Source organism: Macrobrachium nipponense, chromosome 15 (genome assembly GCF_015104395.2).
Source record: "Macrobrachium nipponense isolate FS-2020 chromosome 15, ASM1510439v2, whole genome shotgun sequence".
Classification (NCBI taxonomy): Eukaryota; Metazoa; Arthropoda; class Malacostraca; order Decapoda; family Palaemonidae; genus Macrobrachium; species Macrobrachium nipponense.
The window spans coordinates 23,323,894-23,331,768 of NC_087208.1; positions in this window are offsets into that span (position 1 = coordinate 23,323,894).

Consider the following 7,875-nt stretch of genomic DNA (forward strand, 5'->3'; position numbering starts at 1 on the left):
CAAATGAGAGAGAGAGTGAGAGAGAGCGGCATAAATATACAAATGAAATTATCGGCAGCTATTCAATTCATCAACTTTATATAATATACTCCCTCGTTTCTCATTTTTATATTCTCATATGTTCATAAGGGTTTGTCAAAACAAATAAAGGATTATTTGGGTCATGAATGTGATAATAATAGACAAGAATGACAAGACTATATTATATAGATAATATTACTGCATGTTATAAATACAAAACTTTTAAGAAACAATTCGTTATATATATAAGTAAATTAATTTTGGGAACTGAAAAGAATATTTGCATTAAGAATGGTACCAGCCCAGCATGAAAGACAATTAAGCGACGACTACCTTTCCCAGAAGGGGGTTTAGTCCCGGCTGTTTGACGTCTTTATGCCCTAAGGTCAGCTTAACACTTGAGAGAAGAACTGGCAGCGCTGGAAAATATTTTTGCCAAGTTTAAGAAAAAACGTGTTGTTTTTCTGTTGTTAAAAGCCAGAAAATCACGAGGGCTTTCAATAGTCGGCAAAAATTAATTAGAAATCAAGTACATTTGCGTTGTATAACTTATGCTGCCTTCAAATCCCTTACAACATGAGTGGGAATATTTTATTTGGCATCGCCGGTCACTGCCGATGCCCTACCCTTTTCGCCCTCAAGGAACCGATCTGTAGGGGAGGAGTCTGGCTGAAGCTCAGTGCACTTCGGGAATATGCCTGGTGCCAGTGCGGAACCATAGGATTTTCTTTCTGGTGATTAGAAAATCATTTCTCAATATCATGTGGTTCAGATCACACAATAAGCTGTAGGTCCCGTTGCTAAGTAATCACGTGAAAATAATATGATCCTTTGGGCCAGTCTAGGAGAGCTGTTATTCAGCTCAGTGGTCTGGTTAAACTAAGATGTACTTAACTTTTTTTTCTTCCCCTGTACTACTTATGTTGATTCAATCGAACGGTCAGCGTCTTCCTAGTTTGTCCCACGTACGTTTCGTCACGTTGCTCACAAGGAGACAATGTTTTGTAAAGGAAGTTTTGAAGTCGAGTAACATTAGTTCAGAAAAGGACAGCTGCACCTTTTTCTTCCTCATTTTCTAAATCTATATCCACGATTTAGCAGGCAAAGCATATATATATATCTATATATATATATATATATATTATATATATATATATATATCATATAATATATATATAGTCAACTAGAAACGTTTGCGATGGCGAAGGGGGTAGGGGGATGGGGGCAGTATTGTTACCTTATAGGTCGTAATCTGATTAAATTTTCTGTTATCGGATCCGACAAAATACAAGCGTATGCTCATAAAAAACTGTCGGAGTAACAACAAGAAGTTCACTTTAGAAAGTTGGAAACCAGCTGTCGGTTACACAGCCACACCAAACACTTTATGAAAGAGTTCTTAAAAGCTATAAAGTGTGATGCCTTTCAAGTTTCTTAATTTATAATTTAGTTTAGTTTTATTTTTTTTATACAAAATACCTTTTTACTATAGTTTACCATAAAATAAAAAATATTTGCTTTCTTTGAAAATCCATAAAAACGAATCAAAGTATTAGCTGTGGCCCATAAAAATTTCAGCCACGACCCAGTGGTGGCCTGTTCTATAGAGTTGTCAGATGCGCGATCATGGCTAACTTTAACATTAAATAAAATAAAAGCTACTGAGGCTAGAGGGTTGCATCAACGATTTGCCATCAACAGATGAAGTTCTGAAGCCGCCATTTTCATCAGTCCTTTCTGCCATCCTCATCCGTCTGTTACAGAGCGTCGTCTTCCGCCGTCCCCCTTACCACCCACCAAAACCTCCCCCATTCCTTTTTTCGTGGGTGGGGGACAAGCGCTACCAGCCTCTTTCACAAAGATGGGTTTTCAGTCAGTTTCGAATTTTGTTTTTCGCTTTTCTTGCAGTGACCAGACAGCCACATCCTAAATTCTTCTTCCCTTATCTTGTGTGGACCAGTTTTATTGACTGCCGTAGGTCTACTTCTGCCTCTTCGTTCAAATTGCACATGAACAAAGCCATTACTACAATTGATCACATAAACGAATCAAAATGTATCTGTCCATTCCTTCAGTTTTCATTTTCCTGGTTCCTAAGCGCTCCTTCCACAAACACAGTTGCGGGCACACTACGCTCATTATTACCTTGTTTAATTTACTTTACTCATTATTTAGTTCAAATTTAATTTATGTTACTTCACAATGTTTATTTTTATTCATGTCTATTATCCCTATTCTGCAACAATAGTAACCCTGGAAAATTACAGATGTTTCTAAATTAGAATTGTCTGATTTCCTTTTAACGGTCCAACACCCTTTCATTTCTTTAGTTTTATAACTGAGACAGAGCCGTGCTACTTAGATTTGACTAAGGCTTGCTCAAATGAAGCCATGGTTCTTCTTCAGAAGTCATTTTGGAGTTGTGGCCATGAAGTGCTGAAAAAAGTACTTTTCACTGGTGTTTGGGATCGTATAATGAAGCCCTCTCCTTGCAAACACTTTTGCTTCAATAAGAACCAAATTGAAGTAGTTTGCAGGCTACTTTTATTCGTTATTTTTTCTCCGTGTGACATCCGAATGCCCACAGGTAATTTTCTACTTATTTGTTATTTTGCGCGTTCCCCAAAGCTAGTTTCACTTGACGCTGCTCGTACCAAGGTATATATTGGCTCGTACTAAGCTTTACCTTGTACTAAGTGGGTTATCAGTACACCGCAGCCACTCATAAGAGTGCTTGACATTAATGTCCATTCTCCATGCGCCGGGCGTAAATGATTCATGAAAGTCTCTCTCTCTCTCTCTCTCTCTCTCTCTCTCTCTCTCTCTCTCTCTCCATCTCTCTCTCTCTCTCTCTCTCTCTCTCTCTCTCTCTCTCTCTCTCTCAGTATATTTAGTTCCTGAAATTAAATAAAAGATGTAGACTTGGTCTAGTCTTGTGTATCTTCATTTTATATCCGGGTTCAGTATAGCGAAAACCAATGATGCTATTTTATTATTATTATTATTATTATTATTATTATTATTATTATTATTATTATTATTATTATTATTATTATTATTATTATAGCCCATTGCTTACTATGCACTCCTCCACAGGATTAAATTCAAATATGGAGGAGCCATCTTCATTGGATAGGCCATAAAGTAACCACAGTCATGTACACAAAAGTAAGGCTGGGCTCCGCCGACCCCCGTACGCAAAATGGATGGTGGTCTTGTAACAAAGGAATCGATATGTCGATTTAATGTAGAATTTCCCTTTGTTGTCGGTTCCTGCTTCTTGCGGTGCTCTGGAGGAATAAAATTCAGCACCTGAAGAGTACCTACCAACTGGTACTACGCGGCTATGCATACACGTACGCGAGCGCAAACACACACACACACACACACACATTAAAGCGCAAACGGAATTAGGATTACCTCTCGTTACTGGCGGCAAATGGAAGCCGATTAATTAAGGTTCCGGAAAAAGTCTAATTATAGCAAAATCTCAAATTAGGGTAAACTTGCTCGAATTTTTCAAGAATTCGTAGAAATTCGTGTGATTTGTACGTAAATTGCATCATCTCCTTTGCCATCCTTTGGAAGATTTTTATATATGAATTGCAATAAGGTACGCTCATGGGAACTATCAGCTTATCTCCATTTAACTAGTTGGTATGTTTTTTTGTGTTGTGTAAAGAAACAAAGCAAAAGGAAAGGTAAAAACAGAGTCCGGTAGAAACGCGCTTTCCATTGGAATGGCATTTGCAATCGGGAATCTCTCCAGGTGACGAAATCAACGAAGAAGCGACACCACCGGTTTGATCTGGTATTCAAACTTATCCATCCGGCTGGAACCGTTAGGCCCGTCCATCAACTCGTACCGAGGGTGGGTGGTCGGGGAGCCCCCCTCCCCCCTAAATTTTTTTTTTTTTTTTTTCTAGAAGTCCATATTTTCTGTGACTATCCTTTTCATTGAACTGTACCTACAAAGTAATAAATAATTAGTTTTTTTTTGTTGTTAAGTCAAAGTATGTAACATAACAACAAATAAAGTAATATGCATGTTACCGTTAACATAATAAATGAATCAATCTATAAAGCTGAACAAATATTCTTGAATTTCAGTACAAACTTTCAGCATTATAAGTAAATTTCTGTTTACCAAAGTCAGTACTTTGAATAACATCTAATCGGGTAGAAGGGCATAGACCGCATATCCAATTTTTCTTCTTAATATAACTAAAATAACATTTTCTTAAGTATTTCATCTTGTTTATACACAATAATATTTATAGAAGAAAAGGTCCTGTTTTGGGGAAAACAACACACTCCCCCCAATAATGAATGGCCGACAGTAGCATTTTCAATAGACCGTCAGTCATTCTGCTTGGATTTATGGCCTCAAATGACTGGCAGACGCCGTTGACTCATAAGCTCTTTTGACCATTAGGCGGGAGTCTGGATATGGGACTCGTAGTAACCTCATTTTAAAATCAATATTTAGAACTCTGGAAGTGGCTGCGGTATGCTTCAAATTCTCGATAAAATCCAAGGTCATGGCGTCAATCCACCGAACAGGCATATTTTCAAGATGGGTCACAGCGAAATAAAAGAATGTTGGTCTCCTAAATCTGCACCGTTTAGACTGTTCGCTCATAAAAAGTCATCATTCAATTGACGATACCTAGCAATTATTCATTTTCAGGCGTTACTGGACCAGAGTTTTGGTCATCGAGATAGCGCGAAAAGTGTTATGGATATTCATTACCCTCTCAAATCTATTTCTAAAGAAATCCCTTAATAAGTCATTAGTAATAGACTATAAACACAAGGCTAATTGTGATTTAACTGGACATGTCCTATGGCATCGTTTTGTTTAAGAAGTTTCAAGAGCAGCTTAAAAGTGGTTGGATGGAAATGTGAAGTATTTATACATGAAGAAAATACATGAAGAAACGCGAAGTTGGGTACTGATTGCGCCATAAATGTAAGTAATATTCTCCAAAAATACAATAAAAGAGACAGTCAGGCTGACTTATTCTACACAATCAGAGGAAAAGCTCAAAGGATGTTATTATTATAAATTTCCCGGAAATCATAATAACGTAGTCTATTGCAGTAAATAATGTAGAATATGACCCAACATAACAGTCATGGGTCATCACGTACGCTTCTTTTTAGTTTTTCTGAAAAGGAAAACTATTGAGAGGCTTTGTCTGTTCGTCCGCACTTTTTCTGTCCGCCCTCGGATCTTAAAAACTACCAAGGCTAGAGGGCTGCAAATTTGTATGTTGATCATCCACCCTTCAATCATCTTACACACCAAATTGGAGCGCTCTGGCCTCAGTAGTTTTTTTTTTTTTTTTTTACTTAAGGTTAAAGTTAGCCATAACCGTGCGTCTGGCAATGCTACAAGACAGGCCGCCATCGTGTTGTGACTGAAAGCTTCATGGGTTACGGCTTATACAGCATTATACACTACAAAAAAAAAAAAAACTCTGTGCCAAAGAAACGTGGGCGCATTTTTTACTTTTTTCTTCTTCTTTTTCCCAGCCATGATTCTCGGCACCCTCAAATGCCTCAGTGGCCACACCGCCGTTGCTGAGCTATTTGGTGCCCGATCGATTTGGTGGTTCCTCTCGGAATTGGGTCCTTCCTTTTCTCTGAAAGGACACTAGGGACGTAGATCTCCAATGTCCCAAATACCTTTCAGCAAATGTCATCGATGACGTGGCTCTCTGTTGGAGTCGTTTTCACAAGATGATCTGGAATCTCTTACGGCGCAGTTTTCGTGTTAAATAATGTGCTTGACTATTTTTCACTTCATTCCGTTTATTCATGTTCGCTTTCATTCGTTTTATTTCTGCCGCTTTATGAGCAATTCTACAAGCAATAATGTGGTCTATCTTCTCCATTTGCTAGGCTAATACGGAATTGTTCACCCGGATGAGGGACTGTCGTATGAATCATTTTGTGGCGATACTTTAGAGCAAAAGGATTTCAAAAAATCTAGTATATATATATATAATATATATATATGTATATATATAAATATGATATATATATATATATATTATATATATTATCAAGAAAAATACCACGAGAGAAAGTGAAACAGGTGATTGGTCTAGCGCCACTCTGCTGTTTCACTCTCCCTCGTGGCATTTGCCTTTACTTATATATTCATCACGTTCCATATTTTGATTATGACGCAGTTCCGTGAAAAGTCTCAGACTGGTTGGAAAATTCTGATGGTATACCGAGGACAGTGGATAGTGCAGAGAATGTCTGACATAGAAGGTAATTTGTTGTAAGCAATTAGAAGTTTTTTTTTTTATCGTGAGATCAAAAGCGTGAGCTGAAATATGTGGACAGCAGTGTGGCTGGTATGACGTCAAGTGAGCCTAAAGTAAGCGTGGGTTAAGTTGCCGTGGCTGTTCATTATCTTAATAGCCAGAGAAGTTGTAGATACAAAGTTGTTGGATAAGACGATAGGTCATTCATAAATGAAGTGTGGAATGGCTGATATTTAAAAACAATAGTCCTGGCTGGGAATATTGAAGAGAAACTGCAGCAACTTATGAAAAAATGTTTAAGGGGTCAACTCTCCTTCATGAAAGTTTTTATAAAAGATATCTTTAAAGCCTTTGAGATGAATTGGCTGCCTAGTTTATATGGAGTGATAAGACCTGCAAGGGGGAGATATGCAGAAATATATAGAACTGCAGAAAAGCTCGGTGTGGGTGAGATGCACCACAGTGCTTTGAGATGGCTTAATTGCTCTATGGCAGTGGTTCCCAACCTGTTTTGGTTGCGACCCTAGATGCAGTCTTAACCAGGAGTAGCGACCCTAATTGTAATAATTACTAAATCCATCCATTTTATGTTACAGTTATATTTGCAAAATGTTTACGAGCTTTCATTGTTATATTTTAGTTTATATTTACTGGGACAATGGATTTCTATACATTTGAAATGGGAATGAAAATAAGTTACTATGTGCCCAGTAGAATCTTTACCTTGTCCTACTAAAGCTGTGAATTATTAACGTATATTTTTGTAAGACCCTCTGTCGACCCTCAGAAATATCCTCGCCAACCTAATTTCGGTCGCGCCCCTGGGGTTGGGGACCACTGTTGTATGGAGAGAAAGGGCGGAACCCCAATTGTAAAAGATATAGTCATTTTCAAGTGTAGGGAGAAAGGATCAGAGGGAGAACTAGAATATGTTGGGTGAATGTAATTTTAATGTTCCGTTACATAAAAGCCTTGATTCGTAGATAGAGTGAGTTTGTACAGGGCGGTACGACACCTAATAATAAACCTTCTGTGCATATGTATGAGCTGACCAATGGTGGAGAATTTTGCTAAATGGGAGTTCGTCCTGAATTCAAAAGTGATCTTGTCATTTCTTCTCTGAAGCCACCAAAATATAAGCTGTGAATAGCCCGATAGACAGAGGGAAGACTATAAGAGGAGACGGTTATATTCAGTTATATTCTTAAAGGACAATTCATAGCTATTACCGTAACATTTCAAGTTAAACTTTTTTTTACTGATTTTCTAATCAAATTATCTTGCGGTGCCATAACAAATAGATCCCTGTTGTATATACATACATTACATACACGTAATTTTTGTATAAGGAAACACACCAAACCACAATATTGAGATGACGAGATTGAACCTGAAACAGACTTACATCATTTCTCGAGAGTTCGAATCCCAGCTGGAATGGTTCGAGTTCCTTCATACGTTTCGCGCTCAGGTTCAATGTTAACAGTAGCAAGGGTATCCGGAACTGTGAGGCAATCTAGAATGTATAAACTCTCTGGAGCTGTTCGAAGAATGTAGACGGAATTTCCTTAAA